Source organism: Podarcis vaucheri (genome assembly GCF_965113315.1).
Source record: "Podarcis vaucheri genome assembly, chromosome: 4".
Lineage (NCBI taxonomy): Eukaryota > Metazoa > Chordata > Lepidosauria > Squamata > Lacertidae > Podarcis > Podarcis vaucheri.
In genome coordinates, this window is record NC_138762.1 from 46295845 (window position 1) to 46309894 (window position 14050).

The window sequence follows — 14050 nt, forward strand, 5'->3', positions numbered from 1 at the left end:
CAGGGTTGGGGTGGGGAGACCTGCTGTGTTATGCTCAACATCACTCTCTGTATTTCAAATTTCTTTTCACCATCTCAGAAGCTGTCATGCATTCACCTAACTGAAGTACCTTGTTCTTAAAAGAAATTTTGACATCACAGACTTGGCGTTAGTCTTCTCAGTGGAACCTGCTGAGCAATTCTGAAAATCTGAGCATGTTATTCCATCTCACATTGAGGCCTGGCCAATTGATAAATGGAAAAAAAGCCTGTCCACAGTGATGGATATGTTTGATGTATGTTTTATATAGTCAAGATTGGAATGATAGGTTTCCCCTCCCAATAGCCTCCAAGCAGCACTGCAGGTGGGAGAAGATAGGAACAGAGAGGCCTGTTGGGAATTGAAGATAGGAGGAAGATGGCATCCCCATGTGATAAAATATGTCTTCTATCCCAATCATTGTGCTTTCAAAAAGAGGAATGGATATGTTGAAACAGTTCACACATGCATGCATGTAACATGAGACAATGACTCAAAGCTAAATGGGAACGTCCAATTGGAGTGGTGTAAGATGTTATGAAAAGTCTATGTTAGAAGTGCCACATCTGGGTGTTCTCCGGTTGGTGTTAAACTGTGAGGAACATCTGTCTCAATTATTATCAATTTTCAGGTTTTTGTTTTTTTAAAATTTCCTGTTTGCTCAGGCTTATGGTGGCTGAAAGATGCTGACTAAGGCAACCTTGAAATTAGCAACTGCAAGGGTATGTGATTGGTTTTAATTGTTTTTTGGTGTTCAAACTATTTTCAGATAGTTTTAAATTGTTTTTAAATTATTTTAATATGTTGTTTTTTTAAATGCATCGTTTAAACCTTTTGGTGTTTGCCACATTGGGCTTTTTTTAGGACGAGGGTAAGGAGACAGGTATAATAATAATTGTTGGCATCTGTTTGTCTTGGAGATAATGGAAGAGTGTGCCTTTGGGATGAAGTCAAACAGTTGGTGAGCTACTGCGATAACAGGACGTCAGGCTAGAAGGGCCATTGGCTTGATCCAGCAGGCTCCTCTTATGTTCTTATCTGCTGCCTCAGACCTAATGGAATGCCATTTCTCGATCCTCAAGCATTTGGTAGCAGCTTTTCATAATAAGGAGAATTTCACGAGAGTGCGGTGACCAGAAAGGGCTCCTGGGCATGTAGTATATGGTGAATGACTCATTGGATCCCCATTCATATTCAGCAGACTGGTCCCATGAGCAAAATTTAGATACTCTGCCTCTTTCAGAGAGATGTCAGTAAAACCTGGGAGGCTCAAGTGTGGAAATGTGTTTCGAGGACTCAGATTAAAATCTGAGGGAGTGACAACATACTGGTTTACCACACAACTAAATCTCAAACATCTTGTCCATGAACCACTGAAGTTGCTCTTACCCTAAGAGCTTTAGTGGTTGTTTCCCCCATGTATGTGTGCATACACACACTCTCTACACACAGAGAGAGCCACCAGACAGGTACTGCAGCTTCTTTCAATCTCTTTACAGAAACCAACTGAGACACCCATAGAGAATTTGAATTGGCTTGAAATAAAGTCAACTCATTTTCCATGTGGGAGTGAGATGAGGAAGCTTGCCTTATTTCTGATAATCTGGCATGAATCATGGGGAGGTTGGGCAGCACAACCTTTTAATCCTGCTATGCAATAACTGAGGGCCAAAATGCTTACTTAAATTTATTGCATTAAAAAAAAATCATAGGTTAAGAAGTTCAGTATAAAAACTCTGCCAGATATTTCTTTCCTATTTTTATTCCCACCACCACCACCACCCTTTTGGCATCCAAAATTATCCATTCCCCAACATAATTATTAGTAAAGAAGCCCTGACACAGACACCTGCCTCCCCCCAATAGCACAGATTTGCTGCTGTATTAATAAAACTCCACAGCTCTCTTAATAAGTGAACATTCATCATTCTAATTCAGTATGTTATACACACAGGATTTATGCTGATAGTAACACAGACAAGAAAGGTCTACAGAAGCTACATATTTCTCTTTCTCATGCAGCTCTTGACTTTGGTATATTTTACTATTCAGAAACACAGCAGCAGCCTCTCCCCAGTGAGATTTCCAGGCTCATCCTCTGTAAAATCTGTATCAAGGAAGCAGATAGTAACAAGCCTCAGTGATTTATATTGTTATTATGTGCAAAACACTTCCATGGCATATATGGAGATATGAGCAACTAGGAGAAGAAGGTAAAGGATTGAAAAAGAGCACACGATCCATTCTCCTCCAAATGTACCTTACATAGATGCATACATTTTTAGTGTGGTGCATCTCACAGTACTATACCCCCCCCCCCATGCTGCCTGACTGTATCTAAGAAGGCTGGTTAGTAGATATATGGGGTACATGACTGAATGGTGAATATATAATGTACAGGAATTCCCTTCCTCTCGCTAGCACAGATTTTAACGTTTCATCTCAGTGATTATATGATTCTAGGCTAGGGGTCTGCAACCTGCAGCTCTGGAGCCGCACGTGGCTCTTTTACACCTTTGCCGCGGCTCTGGGGCGGATACTAGCGAGGGGAGGAGGCGCATTGTGCGCCCCGACACTCCCCACTGTGGCGGGCGCTGTACTGGCTGTGATGTTGCATGGGGGCGGTGCGTGTGTTAGTCACGCACCGTCCCAATGTCACCTTACCGCCCGCTGTCAGATCAGAGGGCAGCGGCGCGCATGCTTTAAACGTCACAATGGTTTTGCGGCTCCCAGGTTGTTGTTTTTCTTCGGAAACGGGTCCAAGTGGCTCTTTTTGTCTTAAAGGTTGCAGACCCCTGTTCTAGGCAATACTAGATTCTGCTCCCAACCATGATCCCATTGAGGCAGGACAGGATCATAGGCAAAAAGAAGGAAGAGTTTCATTGTTACTTATTTATGTTCATTTTCTAAGGTTTGTAATACAGGTTACAACAATAAAATACACACTTACAAAACAAATGAAATAGTTGCAACCCATAAAGCAAGTGTAAAAACATTTAAAAGCAAGTCCATATACCTGTATAAAAACAATCAAAACATTCAAAAACAATTCCACATATAAAAAGAGTTTCATTACAGATGCAGGCTGGAATAAACTGCTTAGAGGTCTTTTCATGAGTCTAACATGTATTTTTTTATGGATGAATGAATTTTAAAAAGCATAAAAAAGTGTGTGTCTTATGTTAAAAGTGCATATTTTACTTTTACAGTGCAAAATAAAATAAAATGCATGGCTTTTCATGCATCCTTTGAACAACAAATTCCACACAAAATGGCACAAAACAGATTGAATGCCAGTGAGAATGAATTGGGCACTGCAACATGCCAGATCTAGGCCTGGCAGTTCCTATTAAAATGCTCATGGGGGATGCCAAAGCTGCTTGCATGCAGAAAGTTATTGGTATCCCTTGGGTGACATATTGCAATAGGAGAGACCCCTGAGATCTGCCTGAAGAGCAGTGGTCCACCAGAGCACACCAGGCTTCCTCAGCCTGGTACTCTGTCATCCCTGACCATTTGACATGCTGGCTGAGGATAGTGGAAGTTGTAGTGAAGAACATTTGAGGGTCAGCGGGTTGAGGGAGGTTAGAATCGATAATACTATGCTAGATGGAACAATGGTCTGACGCAGTATAAGGCAGCTTCAAAAGTGAGGGCTACATCAGTCACGCTTGCATGCCAGGGGATGAAGAACAGGTGATTTGTGGCAAGGATCTCCATAAAAAAGCAGCCCCAGATAGCTGCTTTGATGATGGTGGAAGTAGTGCCAAGTGGGACATTAACTCTTATTCCCTCAAGCCCTGTACTTCAGAGATCCACAAACCAGCCGTAATGTTTCCCCCCCCCCTTCCTTAAGTAGGTGACAACCATATTTGCTACACTCTTTTGACATCCATGGGAATGTTGTATTTTTTCTGAGCACCTCCCCAAGATATAAAGAGAAGCACACCCACACCCACCCTTCTGTTTAACTTGGCTTTGCAAAACCATAAAGCAGAGCCTGGCCTTCAGAAGAAATGTAGTCACCATTTAACAGCATAAATCTAATCACAGCTTGGCTTCTGGCCATTCCTGTAACTCAGATGTCTCATATATATTTAATAAGCACTCTGTCTTTATATACTTATTTGCAAAGACTCCTCCCATGTCTTTTTCTCCCGCTTATTAAATGCTTCCAATCCCAAGCCTCGGTATTTTATCATATGTTGATTTTGCCACTTTGCATACTTTGAAACTTGCATTCCACTAAAGACTGCAGCAAATTTCCCCCGCAGTTTGCAGTCTCAGTCCCATCCACGGTGTGCAGCACTCTAAGGACAAGAGTCACTTAGGTCCTTAAATCACCATACTAGTCAAGGGGTGGGTGGGTAATGAGGACAAAATAACCATTTTAAAACAGTCTTTCAAACCAATCTCTAGAAAAGCAAGTGTCAAAAATAGCCCACCCACTTTGTTGTTGGTATTCAATCAATTATTCCAAGATTTGGCAACACTGCTTGATCCCCAGTGCTTTCCACAATGGCTCCTGATGCAGACTCTATATACGGTAATATCTTGTGAATTTGGGGTTGGACAGAAGAAAGCTAATGGACCCAGGAGTACTGTTGCGAACTTACAGTTGTTCTGGCAAAGTTGCCACATGTGTATTTAAGGAAATTCTATTCTGACAGCTCTCTGTGGATTTTGAATCCTGAGGAAATACCTGAAAGGGGAAAACTTCTCTCCACTCTTCTTCCTGAGGTTGAAATTATCTTAGGACAGACATGTATTCTAGTTTATTCTCTATTTGATGACTACCAGGTCGGAGTCTTGTTTGAAGGTAAAGAATTAAAAGATGGATGATGTTACCCATAAACAGCACATGGACAACAGACAACAGAAGATGACAGGCACTGGTCACCTTCCCAATTTCTGGAAGGAGGTGATAATTGCTGCCTGTGTGGCCTGTAGTGGCCATCTGGTCCCTGCATGGGTGGCAAAGGACATCATTCCTCTGCTGGCTGTGGGGGCTGCTGGTGCTCTCCCACGACTTTAGCCAATCATAGGCGAGCCAGAGGGCATGAGTTTGAATGTGGGCCAAGGGAAAGACTGCGGGCACTAGTCTTCCCTCTGGTCTATTCCTTGGACATTAGATACAGAATGTGCCTGGACTCTGAGACTTAGATCTACCCTCTTTCCACAAGTCCCTGGTTTGTCATTTCCCTGGAATAGACATGTGGCATCTATGCAACAAAAGCTATCATGCAACTGAAGCTACCATTCAACATTACAAGTACCCAACTGGCAACCAGCACTGTCCACAAGGAATGATACAGTCCACTGAACCATGTTTAAATTATAACCTGTAGAACCTACCTCCAATTATTCATCACACAAGTGATCTGTGATTTAGTTGGTTCAACCCTAACAAAAGGCCACAATTCTAGGCCTATAAATTTGCTTCTGGAATGTATAATTTCAGCCATTACAGGATGGAAATGTGATGGGAAAAGACTAGGTTCCCTGATGATTTTCAGCTTCCATATATCACGATAGCTGCGTGCATGTAGAAGCATTTTGAGTACAAGTATAATGCATGTGTTATTCCATTTAATTTCTGACTTCCACATTTCAGGATTAGTTTAGCAATAAAACTGTCAAATATACACCTAATTGTATCATAATAAATACAGTATTGGAGTAGACGTGCTGTATAAATTCAAAACAATCCATTAATTATATGAAAGCTATGACTACAAATGAATAATTTCCTATAGACTGGGGAGCACTGACTTGCTGCAAAGAACAGATTTAATGGTGTTATAATGCGATTAGATCAAGGTTGCCTTGCTTTTGTGCAATTCTTCTATGATTTGTGCTACTCTAGTGTAGGATTTACATGCAACTATATACAGTATGATCCATTCTCCAAACTCAGTGGGACAATTCTAGTGCCTCTGAAAACTAGTTTGACACACATGCTTTGCTGCAATGGCCTTAGAAACTGGATTTAATGACTGCACACACCTCTCCTTGAAATGTTGTGTGTACTACTGCAATTGTGAAGCACACAGTTAACACATTTCTCCTTGCCATTCCACTACTACATTCTACTTTATTCAGCATTCATCCTGATTTGCTTGCACAAAGCTTACAGGGTGGTTAAACTATGTTCAACCATTACTGAACATTCAATCTGATCTGCTTATGGGCTGGTTACAAGATAATCAACATTCAACTTGCTTTGCTTGTGGGGTGTTTGATTAAATGGAAAATGTGCATTCATCCAGCCCACAGTTTTGAATGCATTTTGCCAGTCACTTTCAAAACTGCAAAATATCCTGGTGTGCATATGTGTGTGTGTGTCATCAAACAAATTTGTTGTGCTTTAGCAAGAAAATTTGTTGTGCTTTAGCAAGAAAATGAGCAAAAATGATTCAGCACCCACTACTAGCCTGCAGTAGGAGATGGACAAGAGTTGAATATATTCCCTTTTCTGAGGATGGGGGAGTGCCTGATCTTGGGTCACAGAGTCTGTGGGCATTGGTGTCTCTGTGAAATGCCTTGAATTTCCATCCACATTCCCCTTTGCCCATCCCAGACAGCTACTGATATCTGTCAGCACCAGCACCGGTGAGGTTCTTTCCAATGACGTAAGGTTCAGAGTAGGGAATTCTGAATTTAAGTGTTGCCTTTGGAGTCAAGGAGGAATTTGAACAAATCCATAGGCTGATAAGTTTGGCAGTGCTTAATGGTGGAAGATGTATGATAAAAACAGAAGAAAGGCCCTGCTAGATCAAGTCAAAGGTCTTCACATTGGCCAACCAGATGCTGTGGTTGGAAAGGTATGACAGATAGGCTGCTTCCACACTGCTAAAGTTCTTGGGCTTGTCTAAGTGGCTGCTGAAGCTCATTCTCAAGTAAGTAAAAACTTGGCTCAATCAAGTGGAAGCAGTATGAAGCTGCCTAACCCTCCACCAGACCATCTGGCCCAGAATTGTATACTCAGGCTGGCGGTGCATCTGTGACTGTGGAATGTCTTTCCTATTTTCTGCTCCTTCACCATTTTACTGAGATGTCAGGACTGAACCTGGGAAATTCTGCATATGAAGCACTCACCCCTGTTGTTGAGTTATGGTGCTTTCTTGGTGCAGTCCAACTTTTCTGCCTTTTGGGACAGCAAGAACTATGGAGCAGAGCTTGCAGATGCTCTTGCTACTCCACAAAATCTTACAATCCTGGATCAAGGAGTGGCAGTGGGGGGGAAGATGACCATTCTAGCGCAATATCATCCATGATATGAAATAATGGAGAAGGTGAATACTGGAATGAAGAAGACAAAAATGAGACTGCTTCAAGACATAAGAGGTGGTGGGTGCAGCATCCCTAGATTTTGAATTCCCAGATGCTTGTGCATTGGCACTAAGCCATGGTTGGTTTAGCATTATGTCCAAACTGATCCTGCAGTTTTTGACTGTGCTAACACTCCTTCCTCCCTTGTTCAGGTAGTGGAAGGAGCAAGTGGATGATAACTAATCTAGTCTGTCTTCCTGTGCTGGTCCTTCCATCTGTTCTATCATGTTTAGCACTCTGTCACGACATTCCAACATTGTGGGAGTATATATCATGCTTCCACCAGTCTGGCAGGTTTGAATTCCTGCAGACTTACTTATATAAAAAGTCCACTCATTGTTTTGCAGGCATCGTTTCAAATTAGCAAACATTACTTGGCATTTATTTCCTTTCTTTTGTCTTCATTGCTGTGTCATGAGTTAAATGCAAATCAGCTTAGCGTAGTCATAAAAATGGCAAATCTACTGAACTGGCAAGTGTTCATTGCGATTCCTAATGTTTTTAGCAATTCCACATCTCTTTTTAAGAGCGTGCACTCAGCTTTCAATAGAAAGCATATATGCCATGCCAGTCATTAATTACAAAACGTTTACCACAGAACCGTTGGTTTGCATCTGTGCCACATGTGTGGCCTTGATCAGCTGAGTATTTTTTTAAACAATTACAGAGTTAATTTCTAACAAAACAACAGACATCTGGTCTGATCGGAACAAAACAGCATAGATACTGCCACTCTCTCAAACAGACCACCTACTACATTAGCCCTCATTAGAAAATGGTCGAAAAACCAGCTGCTGCATTTTTAGAAAGGCTGGAAGCGACTCTCAGTTTAGGGCAAAAATGTTGGGATTTTGTGCTTTTGTTGAGATGCTTATGGTCACCTAACTTACATTGTAGCACATATTATTAAGAGAGTCATTCAGCATGTTTGCCTTGTGCATGGATGAGCTGTTTATTCTGTTTACATTCCACCTCATTACAAAGGCTTGGGCAAGTAATGTTTAAACGCTTTACAAATATTAAAAAGCTAACCTTCATATCCCCTCATCCTTGATCACATTCCCCTACAACAAATGGGCAGCAATTGCACATCTGTTTCAGTAAAGAAAGAAAAGGGAAAGGAAACGATAATCTTGAAAGATCCTTCGACAAAATAAAGGATGAATACACACAGAGAGAATATGGGTCTCATCCCACGATATATCCCGGTCTTCACATTACTCAAGTTAATGGGAAAAGACCAGAGGAATATAAAGCAGAAGAAAGAAAAATGAAAAGAATAGATAGGGGGCAAAAAACTAACGAACCAACTTGTTTCTGCTGTAGCAGACAAATTCAGTAGAGTTGCTCACCAAGTTGAAACCCATTTTGAATGTACTAAAGTCAACAGCTGCCTTCTGTTGTGAATTTCAGTGTGTCCAAATGCATGTTGTGAGTGCCATATGATTGATATGAGTCAGTCTGAACTCTTGACACATATTAAAAAGACTGATTCTGTCCCACCAAATCCACTAGAAAACCCTTTATGTTTGGGTTTCAAAATGTTAAAAAAGGTGTGTGTGTGTGTGTGTGTGTGTGTGTGTGACTAACTGTCCATGCTAATTAGAGATATGTGTTTTTATTGGAATTGGCTTTCTTGTTTAATAAATGTGGCTGGTTTGCTCAAAGGCACAATCCAACAAAGCTAAATTTTCACTAAAGCTGTAGTTCTATGTGCATTTATTTAGGAGTAAAGCCCACTTAGCATGTGCAGCAGCAGGCAGAATTGTGGCCATGCACGACCCTGGGCGATGTGGAGGAGGGATCTTCTCTTGAGGCCAACAGACAAGAAGCCCACATGGGACAATGGGAAAAGCCCACAAAAATTAAATTCAGTCTGCCCAATAAGGACACATTCAGGAGCATATATGCCAGCTGCACTTGCACTCAGCAGACAGGATTCATCAACCTGGGAAGGTAGCCCATCTAGGAGAAAGAAAATGCTGATCCTAAGCCTCTGCTGCCTTGTTGCTATACTCATTCATGAGACAGCCTTTGAGAGTAAACTCCGAGGGAAAAAACCATACGCACTGACATCTTCAGCAGAAGAAAAGGTTAAGGAACAAATCCAACACAAATCTGGAGTGGAGTCCCTAAAGAGTTGGGTAGCATCTTGTATGCTTCCTTCTAGCAACTCCTGGTGCCAAGCTGGTGCCAAATGTATTGTTCTACTTTCATTTGGACCACATCAGCAAGGCCAAGAAGGAGGGGTCTTGTCATTTAGGCCGCCCATGACCTCCATACACAATGCCCTGTCTTGCACCCCAGAGAGGTCACTTTGGTGTTGCTAATACAGCAAAGCCATTGTGGGAGACAGCAGTTACGAGTTACCAGTCTTTGCAGCCATGGCAGGAACTCCGTCGGTTTGACTTCACACTCCATTGTCTCTTGAGACAGACTGGTGTCAACAACAAAAACAAGAATGTATGAGATTTGACTCACGTTTTATTGAAAGCAGCAGCTAACCTTCACTGGCTCATGCCCTCAAGTCTACACATATCCGCTATCCAACTTTGAAGCTAACCGACCCTTTCTTAATCTGGTCCACAGATCAAACTACCTGAAATGTTGCATTGTTGTTTCCCTGAGCTAGCAGACTCTATTCTCATCATGTATTGGGTTGTCATGATAAGTACACCAGGAAAAGTGACCTAGAAAACAAAGGCTCTTTCTGCTATTCTCCAACATGGATTTGCATGCCATTTTGCTAAAGGGCACAGCGGGGATCAAGGCTGTCAAGAATTAACATTTTTTATGGCTGGTGCATAGCAGTTATTGCAAGGCTAGTTGCAGGAACAAGATGAGTACTGAAACAAATCCAGTTTTGATCCCTAAACCCAGATTCACACATGCAAACAGAAGTGTAACAGCTGCTTAAAATTCTACCTAGGGACAAGTTGTTTATGCACAGTAAATTGTTACTGAATGAGCATCTCCACCCACATGGTTCTGCCTGGACACTGAGGTCCAGCGCCGAGGGCCTTCTGGTGGTTCCCTCACTGCGAGAGATGAAGTTACAGGGAACTAGGCAGAAGGCCTTCTCGGCAGTAGTGCCTGCCCTGTGGAATGCCCTCCCATCAGATGTCAAAGAAGTAAACAACTATCTGACTTTTAGAAGACATCTGAAGGCAGCCCTGATTAGGGAAGCTTTTAATATTTGACAAATTATTGTATTTTAGTATTTTACTGGAAGCCGCCCAGAGTGGCTGGGGAAACCCAGCCAGATGGGTGGGGTATGTATGTATGCATGTGTCAGGGAACTGACATCAGAGCTAGAGGCGGAGGGAAGGCTCTCAAATGATGCTGGAGAAGGGCCCAGCAGGGAGAGAGGCAGCTCTGCAGATGAGGAAGCAAATCAGCGCAACACCAGGGATAAAGGGGGGCAGATGGGGGAATCGGCGAGAGGGCTCCAGGACTCTTCACCGGACACCAGCGGGGAGAGCACGGGTCCTCCGCTACCCACGCCCTCCCTGCGCAGAAGGCTTCCGCGCAGGGAGAGTAGGAGGAGACTTGGCGTCAAACAACTTTTATGTTGGAAAAGGTTTAAGAAACGCCCACTGACGGATTCTGCTAGTGACTGAGGCAGCCACGAAGTGAAGGGCTGTCCAGACAGAAAGGTTTAACCAGGCAACATAGCCAGGAGAGGCGGCAATGTACGCACGAGCAACCCATACTCATTACAGCATGTATGTATGTATGTATGTATGTATGTATAAATAAATAAATTATTATTATTATTATTATTATTATTGCTACATATTTCCACAACACTCAAAACTGCAAACCTTCTAGCCACTAAGCCACTCTGCCAATAAGTGGCTGATGTTGGTTTAAACAACTGGGGTCTGTTGTATGCAACTGACATTTCTTCAGATAATATTGTTCTGAATAGGCTTTACCTAACATTAACTGAAGGGTTTAATGAGACTGACCCTGTTTCCGACCATGTCATGGCATCAAGTGATAACTTTACTTATAAAGGGTTGTCTATTCACATGGCCCTGGCATTTATTTATTAAAAGAATTTATATTCATCGTTTCAAAAAAATCTGCCAGGATCACTTACAATATGGCAAAGACAAAAATATAATGTTGAAATACAAAAATTAATAATATTCAAAGCTAAAATAAGCAATGGCAGTGCGACTTGAAATATCAGCATCCATGATTTAAAACGGTATTTTAAATGCCTGGGTAAAACAAAATTGAAAAGACGTTGCTTGTTTGACAAGACAAATGTGTCATGCAAGAATGACACCTTAAGGAATCTATATCCAACTACTATTTTAGCTGCTATTTCTACAACCATGTCTAAAAAGTCAATTTGGATCCCAAGGGTTATAAGCAGAAGCTTTTGGGGGGTCACAATGCCCCCCCCCCCGTGGCAATGATGTGCTAGTCAGAATGGGACAGGGTATGGTGCCACTGGTGAGATCAGAGGAGGTGGCAGCAGACATTCAGGTGCCATCTGTGTTCCTTTTCCGTCCCAGCACATCGAATGCCACTAGGAGGATGCCACATCTGCCAGCTCCCCTCATGAGCCACCATAGAGAATTTTGACCCATTTCCTCTCCTCTCTCTACATCTATTTTGCTATTTTACCTCGCATATTGTGCAGGACATATGTATTGAGCAGGCAAGCTGAATAATGTTGTTTGATTTAAAACACACAGAGACAGAGGGAGCCCACAGAAACCATGGTTCAATATGGACTGAAATAATTTACTGTCTCTAACTCTAACTTGAGGTAGCAGTGTTTCTTCAGTCTTGAACTCTGGCTATAAGTGTTGATTGGGACTTCATCTTCATCTATTTTCTGGGTGATTAATGTCTGCCTGTGTCGTGTGGCGAGCAAATGCAGAATGCCCAAACTGCTTAAGTCAGGTCAGTTCTTTGTCTTAAATTCTCCACCATCTTTCAAGTTGTGAAGTCTTCTCATAAGCCATGTCTTTTGTTTGTTCAGCTTATACTCCTGGAACAAAGGCTCCAATTCCTATTTCAGTTCAGTTGCTCAATAAAGGTCCAGCGCACAAAAGGCTAAAAGTCATAAATCACTTCTTTTTTCTTTGTGGAGCATAATAATAATAATAATAATAATAATAAACCATTGCAAAGTTACAGAGACTACTCAATCTTTTTCTTCACTGCTTCACGATCACACCTTCTTTAATTATATGGAAAACTTTCTGAATTGTTTTGTAAAAGATGGGGATAAAAAGCATTTATCCTTCCATGTTGGTGAGTGTAAGAACATATGGGAAGCACATAAGTAGGATCTGAGAGCAATAACACTCTCACCTCCTGCAGCTCCCAGTAACTGACTTTTGCAACCAGATTTTAAATAATATTTGAACTATGTTTGGTTAACAAGAAATAAAATGAAAAGAAGCAAAGGTTGTTGAATCTTAAGAGGACCATACGTTGTTTCCAACCGTATCCTTTCACTGACAGAAGACTCTGTGATCCAGCCATGGGTGTCTGCAGAAATAATCCTGGCTTGCCATCCTTGTGTGTTTATCTCAAGAATGAGAAGTCCCTTTCAGTGCTCTGAAACTGAGAATTTTGTCTTTTTTATTATTATTTTATAAGATTTCTTCACAAGTAGGTCTCAGGACAGGTTACAGCAACGTAATCGTACTATAAAGAGTGAAAGAAGCAAAAGAAGCAAAACTTTCAGATGGATAGTTTCCCTTGGAATAGTTCTGATCACATTTTCAAATAATGAGTTTCGTTTTATTACGGCAGTCTTGTGACTTGTCTTACACTGCATTTCTATGTATGCCTACTCAGAAGTAAGCCCAGCTTAGCGAGTATAAAATTGCAGCCCTCATGAGATAGAATCCATTTGAATGTAAGCTATAAATTTCTCAAATAAACATGTTACTGATACAAAACTAGTCAATTAGCATTTAAATCACTCATTAGAGCTAATTTCGTGATATTGCCTTGAATGGTATTGAAGATGCTAGCTGGGATAAATGATGCACAATTACCTGCTGAAGCCTACTGTACAATCCAAAGCCAATCAGGATTGTTTTATGAAGCTCTCTGCATAATCAGCACTATAACTGCCCAAAGCACACTGCCATATTGATAGTTTTCAAATATTTAACAGTCTGTCAGGGAGATGAAAGAGAACAGTTGTTGACCAATATCCGTGAATATTACCTCTGGTCATGAAAGCAGTGGGTTTCCATTGGAGGACAGTTGACTTACGTTACATGTGGGGTGTGGGTGGGGGAGTCCTAACTGTAAGAATGGTTCTTCAAAGGAACAAGCTGCTTAGGGTGACTGAGAATCTTTTCCCTTGGCATTCTCAATGACTCTTTCAATAATGAGTTGAGTGTACGATATTTTGATCCAAACCAGTGTTTGCTGTTGATAGCCTACAGCTGCCATTCCAATTTGTCATTCTACAATGGTGTGATACTGAGCTCAGACAATGGGACGGGGGGGGGGGTCTGCAAAAATTATCCCAGTTTGCAAAAATGTGAATACATGCACAAACAAACATAGCATCTGGAGATGTATACATTACACACACACCATTGGATTTAAGGGTTTTTGAAAATGCAAGCTGATGTTAAGCATTACTGTTTAAAATTAATCGATGAGAGTTCTGAGCATGGCTGTGTGTTTTGAAAAGGTAACCTAACCATCA

At 41.6% G+C, this 14050-nt stretch overlaps 1 long non-coding RNA gene across 1 annotated transcript in view; it reads right to left on the bottom strand.

Annotated features, from left to right (window-relative positions):
• Window positions 1–13437: 13437 nt before the first annotated feature.
• The window catches only part of LOC309531402, a 62454-nt gene continuing 61841 nt past the window's right edge, over window positions 13438–14050 (bottom strand). The window contains exon 3 of the long non-coding RNA XR_014219298.1: window positions 13438–13505. This is a non-coding gene — a long non-coding RNA (uncharacterized lncRNA). The remainder of the gene's footprint in view (window positions 13506–14050) is intronic.